This window comes from Lactuca virosa, chromosome 4, assembly GCF_052849685.1.
Source record: "Lactuca virosa cultivar CGN04683 chromosome 4, Lactuca_virosa_CGN04683_v6, whole genome shotgun sequence".
In the NCBI taxonomy this organism is placed as follows: Eukaryota; Viridiplantae; Streptophyta; class Magnoliopsida; order Asterales; family Asteraceae; genus Lactuca; species Lactuca virosa.
In genome coordinates, this window is record NC_136429.1 from 315,638,536 (window position 1) to 315,650,887 (window position 12,352).

Below are 12,352 nucleotides of genomic sequence, written 5' to 3' on the forward strand. Positions count from 1 at the left end.
AATGACTATTATACCCTTAATGAATTTAGTTTTCATTTTTCTTTCACTTTTTAAAATTATTATTATTATTAAATATAAAATTATTATTATTAGTAAATATAAAAGGGAAATATGAGACCCACTTCGTTGGTCTTCATCGATCTCGAATGGTACGAACGGAGTAGACCAAAATTGAAACGAATGTGGAGATGGTTGTTCTTACTGCAGCAGGAGGGCGGCGATAGTCGGAACTTCCACAACAACAGTGGGAGGTGGCGATATAGCAGTGGCAGCCGGTGGTGATTGCACTCACGGCGACAACAACGATTGGCGGCAGCTCCACCGCTTCCTTCCTCTCCTCCGACTGTGAACTACGAGTGGAGAGAGTGCGGGGTGACACTGGTGATGGAGGGGCTGTGGTGGTGCAAGATAGGGAGGAAATGGGTGGAGTGGCGGTGTTTTCTTGGTGGTATGTGACAGAACAATAAAGTAAGGTGGTGGTTCGACGGAGATGGTCGGCGGCAGCAGCAACGTAGAATGACGGTGGTGGTTGACTCCTCAACAGCAGCGATGGGGGTGGCAAGTGGTGGCAGCACAGCGGTGGTGGCTATCTCCAACAACAGTGGCGACGACAGCTTGTTGCCTTCGTTCTCTTCGTTTGCCGGCAATAAATGAGAGGGGGAGAGAGGCGGTAGAAGGCAACAGATGGTCGGAGAGGAGTAGTTCTGAAAGCAACAACAAAGATGGGTGGTGGTGGCTTACGTCGGCGATGGGTAGCAGCTACGCTGCCCGGTTTTCTTCTTCCGTATACATTCGTTGTTGTAGTGTCATCGAGAGGAGGGTAGTGGCGAGTTGCATGTGACGAGAAGGAGGTTGTGGAGGGTGGTGAACGACAGCAGAGGTCGCAAACGGTGGTGGGTTGTTACAGCCGGCAGCTCGCCGGTGTCATTGTCTTCGTCGGTGGAGTACGAATGAGTGAGAGGGGTCACAAAGATGACTGATGAGGTGGTGACATGGGTTTCACCCGTGAGAGAGAGAGAGAGAGAGAGAGAGAGAGAGAGAGAGATTTGGGCCAAATTAATCAATTATTTTCTTTTTCCTTTAAATTAAATAGAAAAAATATAAAAAAAATATATCAGAAGGGCATTACAGTCATTTCAGTTTACCGAGGGACCAAAAACGCAACGAAACTACCTCAAAAGGACCACCGATCCAAAAAAGTCGTGGTTTGGACTAAAACAGTAAAACCCCAAAAAAAATCATACCACAGCGACCATTTTTGCAAATTCGTCACTAATAAAAATAAAGAAAAAACATCATAAATGGTCCCTGTGGTTTCACCAGATCTGAAGTTTAGTCCCCGTGGTTTAAAAACATCATAGATGGTCCCTGTGCTTTCAAAACTTTTGACGATTGGTCATTATTGCTAACTCCATTAAGCTTGGTTCGTTAACTGAAGGGCATTTTCATCATTTCACTACCACAGGGACCATTTATGATGTTTTCACTTATTTAAATAAATAATATGCAAATGGGTCTCTCTCTCTCTCTCTCTCTCTCTCTCTCCCTCCCCCAAGACTTCTGCCACTTCCCTACTTAGATTTTTACACTAAACATCTACTTTTCTCCACCGCCGACAACCACCACCCTCATGACGGATCCTGGTATCATATTGTTTGGCAAGAAGATCGGGTTGTTGGAAACCCCCAAGATTTCCGATTCTCCCCCCCCCCTTCGCCGTCGCTGATGGTGGTGATAATGGTTTTCAGACGGACGACAGCCCGAAAACTCCATCTATTGATGAAGACAATTCGCCAGAGAAACACCAAACCACCGGAGGTCTAAAGAAACCTGACAAGATTCTCCCTTGTCCTCGATGCGAAAGCATGAACACGAGTTTGTTATTACAACAACTCGAACTTCAACCATCCACACCATTTTTGCAAGAGTTATCAAAGGTACTAGACTGCCGGAGGCACGATGAGGAATATGTCGATCGGAGCAGGTCGCCGGAAGAAAAGAACGCTTCATCGGATTGTCATTTCATTATCTCCCACGAAGCTTTTGATGTGGGACCTCAGATTGAATTCGCTGCTGATAATTCTGACTGGGTTTACAATACTTCTCGTCAACCAAAAGTTCTTTCCTTTACTCCAAATTCGCCGTTATGTCGAGGGAAAGAAAGCGGAGACGATTGTTCAAGTGGAACAACCACCGTTGTTTCTTCCAATTCCGTAGTTGAGAAACCACACGAGATTAACAGATTCCATTCTCAAGTTCATTGGATTCCTGGGACTCCATGGTCGTATAATCCATGGGTTCTAATGCAGATTCCGACAGGATACCCTCCGATTCCATTCTACCCTCCACCGTACTGGAATTCCGTTTCTTGGTTACCTCCAGTGACCTCTGCTCCAAACTATTCAATCCTAGGAAAACATTCATCAGATCGGGTATCAATTAACCCAATTAAGGAGCCAAAGAAACAGAAGAATTCAATTTTGATCCCCAAAACGCTTAGAATTGATGATCCAGATGAAGCTGCGCAGAGTTCTATATGGGCGACACTCAGAATCAAGAACGAAAACTGTATCATACGAGATATTTTCAAGGGGTTTCAAGCAAAAGGAGATGAAAAGAAGAAACAACCGACAGAACCTTCATTATTATTACAAGCAAATCCTGCTGCGTTTTCAAGATCGCTTTACTTTCAGGAAAGAGCCTAATGGTGATTGTACTCTTTGAGAGAGAGAGAGAGAGAGAGAGAGAGAGAGAGAGAGACCCCTTTGCATATTATTTATTTCTTTATTTATTTAAATAAGTGAAAACATCATAAATGGTCTCCTATGGTAGTGAAATGATGAAAATGCCCTTCAGTTAACGAACCAAACTTAACAGTGTTAGCAATAATGACCAATCGTCAAAAGTTTTGAAAGCACATGGACCATCTATGATGTTTTTAAACCATGGGGACTAAAATTCAGATATGGAGAAACCACAAGGACCATTTATGATGTTTTTTCAAAAATAAAAATAGGATAAACTTTCAAGTGTCAACGGGACGATGACAATTGTTTATTTATCTGAAACAAGAAAATTACAAGGTTAAACAGAATGAAGTTTGCAACTTCATGTATAGAAGTATAAATTCTTGGATATTCTTTTGTATGCGTAACATCCTAAGTTTTGGAATTTATTAAAAGAAATCTTTTTTCATGTTTAATAAGTATTATTGGGAAATAAAATTTAGGGTTTGTGAATTATGGAATAAAGTATATGAAAATGGAAAGCCTAATAATTTCAAATTGCCAGTGTGGTGTGTTACGACCTGTGGGTATTATATAATTAGGTTATAGCTCGTAGAAACCACAGTTACAAAAATAATTAAATTTTTATAACAAAAACTCATAATTATTAAACAATTATTTTCAAGAAATTATTAGTTAAGAGATTTTGTTTTGCTTATATAAAATTATAATCGTTGATTCAAATAAATATGTGAAATTATTTTTCAAGATATATTAGACAGTTTTTATTTGTGAATTAACGAAAAAAATAATGATATTGAATAATGAAATGCTAAATTGATTATAAAAATAAAACAACCATAATAAATGAAGTAACTTAAAATTGGTATATGGCAAACATTAAGTTGTTGAAATAAACATATATGAAAAAATATAACAAATTACAAATAAAAATTAACAATAAAGTCTTATTATAAATAATAATAAAAGATGTTATAAGATACCAGATTATTTTGCTATTGGTATATGGGCAACAAATGGGTATAGGGCAATAAATGGGATAAAATGTAAATAATGATGAAAAAATGAAAACAAAAACAGTTGACAAACTAAAATAACATGGATAATAACAAAATCATATTAGGTAAACATAAATTTGCAAACACTTCGTTGTAAATATAGTTGGAATTTTAATGTATTGGTTTCTACGAGAATTGATTTAGTATTATTGATCTTTTTAGCAGCTAACGGGTGATATAGACGTAGAAACCTGCAATATTATGAAATTTGTTTAGAACATCATGTCAAAACAATAAACGTTTTTGCTTAGAATACCATGTCAAAACAATATTGTGAAATTTTGTTAGAATATCATCTTAAAACAATAAACATTCTTGTGAAATTTGATCTATTATGGTTTGTGTATTATAACAACAAACTCTATTTCTCAGATATAGTAGTTTGAAATTTATTTCTCAGATATAGTTTGTGAAATTTGATCTATTATGTTCTTGTGAAATAACAACATACTTTCATTGTTTTGTGTATTACATCATCATACTTCTATTTCTTTCTATTATGGCAGTGCACCTTCAAAAAATTTATTTCTCAGATATAGTAGTTTGAAATTTTACCCAAGTATATATATATATATATATATATATATATATATATATATATATATATATATTCTCTATTGCTATATTTGGGTAGATTTTTTAAAATACAATGTTATAGTCAAAAAAGTAAAAATGGGATGCTATAATAAAAAATCAATGAAAGTACGTTGTCATTTCTTACATATAAAATTACGTATAATGGTTCAATTGGGAAAAATCATATATGTATTGGAATTGTTAGAGACATTGGTTTTGGTCTACAAGGGTAGCTTGTTTAGGTAAATGGTCAATATGTAGTTTGTAGACACTTGCATCAACGATAAAAATTTGTAATTAATAAGGAAATGAGTAATATTTTAGAATAACAATCACTAACATGGAATGAAATCTTGACTTCCTATTCGATGTTTAACATGGAATGAAATCTTTTAATTACCAACCTAACAAATACTGTTAGAATCCATGAACCAACGACCTCATGAAGCTCTTACTTTCAGATGGTTGTTTATTTTTCAAAACCTATTTCATTGGATTATAGGTTATTAGTATCCAAATGTGAAATAAGAATGGCTAAAGTACACCACCATGGAGTAATGTTTCTTTTTTGCTTCATCTTGAAATGTAACAAAAAAAGATGTCAAATAAAGCACTATTTAGACCAAATTTACTACTAACCTTAGATTCCACATCCATGATTGAGTGCAGTCTTACTTAACCTTCTTTATCATAACGAAGATTAAAGTTTTTATTTGTTTTGGGAAGACTAAACTGCAAATTTGGTCCCTGTGGTTAGCAAAAAATTATGGATGGAGTCCAAAAAGTTTCCAACTTGCATCACTGGTCCAAAATCACAAAATTTTTGTGGATTTGGTCCCTGAACAATTTGAAATGACTATTTTACCCTTTTGATTTGTTTTTTCTATTTTCTTTATTAATTTTAGTATTTAAATGTTTAAAAAAAATAAATAAAAAAATAAAATCCTACCCCATCCATCCCTCTCCACCGGTAACCTCTCTCTCTCTCTCTCTCTCTCTCTTTTTCTCTCTCCACTTGCAAAACCCTCTTTCTCTCATCGTCTTATTCATCCCTCCAATGACAAAAACACCTGGTAACATAATTTTAGAGCTACCTTAAAAAACCTTAAGCCAGCACTGTCATTGAAATTATTCCCTAGAACTGGAGAAATTTTTGATCTTAAATGGAATTCCCCTAAAAACTGATTCTCATGAAAAATGGGGTCAATCTTCTAAAGCATCTTAACCCACCCTCCCAATTCGTAAACCCCACCCCTCCCTTTCTTTATTGGGTTCAGCACACACAAGAACAACCACGAGTTAAAACACATATCTGCAACACCTTCCGGTGGTGAACTTGAGTCACTGTAAAGAGTCAGAATTTGCATGTTGGACCTTCAAGAAATTGAATCAGAATCTGAAGATTGGGCCTTCAAGAAATTGAGATATGGAAATAATGGTGTTGAACAAGTGTTTGAAAATGAGAGCTTCATCACATACATACACCGATGAACACAGAAATTGACACCACCTGAGTATCTAAAAACCCTAAAATCTCGGATCTGAACAACTACACATACATTGATGATCGCTTCGCTCTTGGAGGTTTACCGAATGAAAACCTAGCTCCGACGGTGAAAATCCTTTGCTGGAATGAGAGACTCAAGAAAGAGAGTATTAGAGGGAGGTGCTGGCTTATCAATGTTCTCAATCTGGTTTATCAGTATGTATGTATGCGTGTGTGTGTGTGTGTCTTTGTTGAATCAGGAAGAGAGAACGAGAGACACAAGAGAGAGAGGTGTGTGTGTGCACATATCTGTGTTTAATCTGCATCAATTTTTCCAAAACTTCATTATGTGTGCTCATATGTGTTGAATCTGCATAATTTTTTCCCAGAACTTCATTGTGTTCATAGTTTATGTGTGTGTATCAGGGTATGATTATGAATTAAATCAGTAAGAGAGGGGTAGGGTTATCGGCGTAAGAGGTGGGGGTGGGAGGGGTGCTGATAATATTTTCTTTTTGCTTATTTTTTCAATTACTGAATTACTGAAATACATAAAAAAATGGAATAAACAAAATGGAAGGTTAAAATAGTCTTTCTAAGTAATTTTAAAATTTTCAGGGACCAAAACCACAAAAAGTTTCAGCTTTTGGACTAATGTTGCAAGTTGAAAACATTTTGGACCTTATCCATACTTTTTGGATAACCACAGGGACCAAAAATGCAGTTTTGTCTTTTGGGAATATAAACATCTCTTACAAAATAAAAAATAACATATGTATTAAAAAAAAGATAAATTGGAATATTGGATTAATGGAACACAAGTCAATAGGCCATTTCATATTTGTTCTATAATTCCATCAAAGAGTTCAATCATGCAAGATAACTCTAGATCCATAGAGAAAGGATGAAAAGCTAGGTTAAATATCCTTACAAATGATTTAGCAAAATGATTCCAGAGATTGGAGAGTGTTGTTTGATTGCTTCTTGCACCCAATCTTCTCCTACTTCCTTTAAAACCACCAAAAAAGGCTTGAAAATGAGCTCAAGAGCTTCAAGGTGGGTTAGGGTTAGCTTTTGGGGCTTGAGAGTGATGGAGGCTGAAGATGGCAACCCTAGCCTCCCCACTTTCCTTTAAATACCCGAAAAAATAGGGTTTCCACGACAGAGGGTCGCCACGTTGTGGCCAATATATGCCACATCGTGGGGATCATTAAATGATCTGAAAACTTCCAGAAAATCCAAAATACATTAAAATTAAACACCTCAAAAAATATGGATGTTACAATACCATACTATACTTTTAGTCTGGCATGTTATTTTTCTTTCATCTTATAAAATTTATTGTCACACCCCCAAACCAGAACGGCGGAAACGTCTGGGGGTGGGTGACTTCATGTACAGTATCATAACAATTGAATATTAATGATCAAAGCCATACAACCGTCATAATGATAATTTATAAGTTTACATTGTATTCAAATCATTGTTTGTTTGACATCAAATACATATGACAAAAATATATGACGTGATGTTGCAACGCTCCATCCTCAAAAAAACGTTTTGATTACTTGTTTACTGATTTTTCTGAAAATACAAGCAGTTTTGAAAAGAAATGTCAACAATTAAGTTGGTGAGTTCATAAGAGTTTTGTATGAAAATGATTGGTAACTTTTCCTTGTAGAAATGATAGAGTGTACTTTCAGAAAATCCAATATTTTCTTTAAAATGAGCTATAAGCCTTAAATCCAAAGACTAAAAATGTAAGTAATGTTGTATTGGAAAATAGTATTATGAAGTTTTATCTTTATATAAAACTACTTGAATGTATAATAACCCCGTAAACCAAATGTTTTGTTAATACCCCATGTGAGTTATCATAACCATGCTAGTGACTAGTGGCCTGCTACGACGTTCTTCAGGCGTCGGAATGTTAGACATTTGTCACCCTAGACCTGTCGGTCTAACTTTAGCTAACATCTTGGGTGCGGGGTTGTCAGTCTCGTATAGATCTATACACAAGTGTCACGCTCTCCATACAAGAGACTCTGGTTATAATTCAGGACTATAGTGTGTACTCTGGTAGGTACGGTGAAGTTAAATGTCTTACAAAATTGTATCAACCAGTTTACATCTAGTGTAATGAAAACCCTTTTTCTTGTAATGAAAGTATTACCCTTCCTTAGTGGTTATATAGTGTAAAATAATTATACCTTTAAATAAAAATTTCTTTGTCCCGAGAGGGTAAGCTAGTGAAAATGCCCAATAAACTATACTTATTATAGTTTATAAAAATGCTTCGTTGACATGAAAAAAACTTTTGTATGTAATGTTATCATTTTACCATGATAAAAGTAATATGGAATGAAATAATTACATATGTATTTTATATAATTATGCACATTGTTCAACATGTTACAAAGGTGACAAAGTCTCACAAACTATACTTACATAGTTTATTATAGCAATTAAATTTGTACCCAATATATATATATATATATATATATATATATATATATATATATATATATATACGAATAACATAGCGTGTTTGTGCTCGTTTTTCATAGCTTTATGTTTTTATCAAAACTTTGCATGTAAAAGTTCACAAGTTTGGTAATAAAGCTATTTCATGTATTTAGCACTTTTTCACAAAAAGTAAGAAAACTTATTTAAACATTTGTGTTTTAACATAAGTTTTCTTGTGTTTTACTTGTATCCCCCCACCCTAAAACATGAAAAAGTCTCGAAAAATGTAGGGGTATGAACTCACCTTGAGTGTGATTGTGGTGGGATGAAGAGGTGATGGTGAAAATGTTCAGGCCTAGAACACTTAAAGGTAGTTGTATCCTATGAGTTTTTAACACATAGTAATGTGTGTGAATGAGATGAACTATCATAAAAGTGTTGTAAAAATACTAGATTTACAAGGAACACTTACAAATAATTCCTAAGAAACCACTTGAAGATTCATTCCCTGTGAAAGTTTGAACTTGATCTTAGAGAGAGAAGGTGACGAAGGCGAAGAAATGTTGAAAATTCGAAAGAGGTTGGAGAGGCTCTTGGCCGAAGTTTATACAGGGGGAAAAAGAGGGTGGGGTGAAATGACGTTTGCATTGAATTGTGTAATATATCACGTTGAAAAAGATCCACCAATGAAGTTACAACACCACCGAAATCACTTGGTGATTTCGGTCCAAGACCCCAACCGAGAACCCCTTTAAGCCACTAAAATCACATGTGATTTCGGTCCAAGTGAAACCAAAATCCCAAGGTTTTCGGGCTTATACCACCAAAGTCTTCAAGGTCTTCGGTCCTAACCACTGAAATCTCAAGGTTTTTGGTCCTAACCGAGAACCTTAAAAGCAAGGTATAATTTATGATTTATGTCCTAACTATCTGACTTTCATTGAGTTGTTTGACTTTTGTTGACCTAGAACAGCTGGTTGACATATCATCCCCCCCGTTAGAGAGAATTTCGTCCCGAAATTAGTTCTAGAGTGGGTACTCATGAGCTAGGGAAAAGATGTGGGTACTTCTGTTTCATTTGATCTTCTCGTTCCCAGGTATATTCTGGCCCTCGCTTGGTGTTCCAACGGATCTTCACTATGGGTATGTGGCTATGTTTCGTCCTTTGACCTCCCTGTCCATGATTTCCACAGGTTCTTCTACGAAGTGTAGACTCTCGTTTACCTCGATTTCATCGAGTGGGATTACAAGAGTCTCGCCGGACAGACACTTCTTCAGATTGGACACGTGGAAGATGGGGTGTACGTTGCTGAGTTCCTGTGGTAGTCGGAGTTTATAAGCTACCGGGCCGATTCTGTAAATGATTTCGAATGGTCCGATATACCTTGGACTTAATTTCCCATGTTTTCCAAAACGTATCATTCCCTTCCAGGGTGAGACCTTTAACAGCACGCGGTCACCAACATGGAATTCCAAGGGTTTGCGTCGCTTATCTGCATAACTCTTTTGCCAATCCCGGGATGCCTTTAATCGTTCACAGATCTGAACAATCTTCTTCGTAGTTTCTCGTATGATCTCGGGGCCGGTGAGAGTGTTGTTAGGAACTTGCCCCCTTGCTAGCTGCATGTGACCACTTCAGCCCAACACAGAGGTGATCTGCACTTGCGTCCGTAGAGGGCTTCGAATGGAGCAACCTTAATGCTAGTGTGATAACTGTTATTGTATAAGAACTCTATGAGCGGTAAATGGGTATCCCAGGCTTTACCAAAGTCTATCACGCAAGCCCTCAACATGTCTTCCAGCGTCTGTATGGTTCTCTCGCTTTTCCCGTCAGTTTGAGGGTGATAAGCTGTACTCATGTCGAGTTTGGTCCCCAAGGACTTCTGTAGTGACTGCCAGAACCGTGAGGTGAATCTACTATCCCTGTCGGAGATGATGGATATTGGCACGCCATGCAATCGTACAATCTCTTTGATGTACGTCCTTGTTAGCTTCTCAATCTTGTCGGTCTCTTTTATTGGTAGGAAGTGTGCAGATTTGGTTAGCCTGTCAACGATCACCCAGATGATGTCAAGTCCACCCGTCGTCTTGGGCAATTTGGTTATGAAATCCATGGTTATCTGCTCCCACTTCCACTCGGATATATCCGGTTGTTGTAGTAAACCCAAGGGCTTCTGGTATTCTACCTTGACCTTGGCGCAAGTCAAGAACTTGCCCACATAGGTAGCAATTTCTGCCTTCATGTTTGGCCACCAATAAAGTTTCTTGAGGTCCAGGTACATCTTGTCCGAACCGGGATGAACGAAGTATCTGGTCTTGTGAGCCTCAATCATGACAACGTCTCTGTACCCTCCAAGTTTCGGTGTCCAGATTCGGTTCATGAGATAATAAGCTTCGTCGTCCTTGACTGTAAGGTTCTTATCCATTCCTCGCAAGGCTTCATTTAAGACATTCTCGGGTTTCAAGGCTTCCAGTTGAGCCTCTTTGATCTGCGTGGACAGGTGTGAGTGGATGGTCATGGTTAATGATTTTACTCGGCGGCCCGAGTATTCTTTTCGACTTAGGGCATCTGCTACTACGTTGTCCTTGCCTGGATGATAACGAATTTTGCATTCGTAGTCATTTAGCAGTTCTACCCATCGTCGTTGTCTCATGTTGAGCTCTTTTTTCTTATTCCCGAACTTCCGCTTGTTGTGTCCCCTCGTTGGTTGTTCAGGCGTGGGGGTTATAATGCCTTGACGAATTCCTTGATTGACAAGAGTTTGTGCCAAACGCTTTGCACTGTCGACAATGCTCGGGTTGGCGGATGTGACCATTCCCTGGATCTGAGGGGATAGTCCCCAAATGTAACGTTCCACTTTCTTGGCCTCTGGGGTGACCATTTCATGGCACAGAGTTGCCAGTTCATTAAATCGGGTGCTGTAGGTGGCAATATCAGAGCCTTTCATGGTGTGTTCCCACAGTTCTTGTTCCAGTTTCTGCATCTCGCTCCTTGTACAGTATTCCTCGAGCATCATAAATTTCAGGTCCTCCCAACTCATGGCGTTAGCCACAGCTAGAGTCAGAGTTTTAACGTGGCCGCTCCACCACGACAAGGCCGAGTCCGCGAATGTACACCTTGCATATTTGACTTTGAATTCATCCAGGCATGCATAGATTTCAAATATGGATTCAGTTTTCTCAAACCATCTTGTCAAAGTGATGACACCACCGTCGCCATGATAGGTTCTGGGTTTGCAGTTCATGAATTCTTTGTAGGAGCACATCCGTTGTGGCCCTTGGTTTTCGCCCAGATTGGAAACTATTAGTCCCGTTTCCACTTTCGTTGCCGTTTTCATTCCCGTTCCCATTCGTGCCGTTACTGCTGATTTGGCCCATCGCGGCAGCCATGGCGGCTGTTACAGCAGCCTGGAACATGGCGGAGTCCTTTTATGGAGGTGGCGTTGGTGGAGCTGTTGAGGTGTTGACGATGCGCCTGATGACTCTTCGTGGTGGTATCTTTCTGCTAGAAAGTTAAAGGTGGAATGATGATAAGTCTTTGATAAGGGTTATGAGTCGGGCTTTACCGTAATGGAATGTCTTGGTTATATATGTATCAAGTCTCGTTGTTATTGAAGTTTGTAAGCAATTCATAAATGAAATTTACTATAAAAGTAAACAAATGTATAACAAATAACAACACCCAATGAAATAAAATGCATGCCCATTTCATTGGTAATATAGTATTAGTACATAGTTTTGTGAAAATTGACCTTTAAGAAGGTCTACAATACATCAAGAGATAAGAAGAAGGAAAATTTTGACAGCTTAACGACCCCTTGAATAGTGTAATCACTTTTTCGTAGGGTCGAACCTACATACAGGAAAGACTAGCACCAACGCTTACTCGTAAACCTAATCTATAACAAAATGCGAGTAGTATGAGCCCTACTCGCGATGGATGGTCTCCTGTGGGCCACGGGATGAAGTCGTAGATGCCTGCATCTCCGCTATCCGGCGCTCAGCCGCGATCACCCTCT

The 12,352-nt window shown here is 38.1% G+C and overlaps 1 pseudogene; it reads left to right on the forward strand.

The window, feature by feature from the left end:
• The first annotated feature begins 1,630 nt into the window (after nucleotides 1-1,630).
• Nucleotides 1,631-2,705, forward strand: LOC145108504 (cyclic dof factor 1-like; annotated as a pseudogene).
• Nucleotides 2,706-12,352: the final 9,647 nt, after the last annotated feature.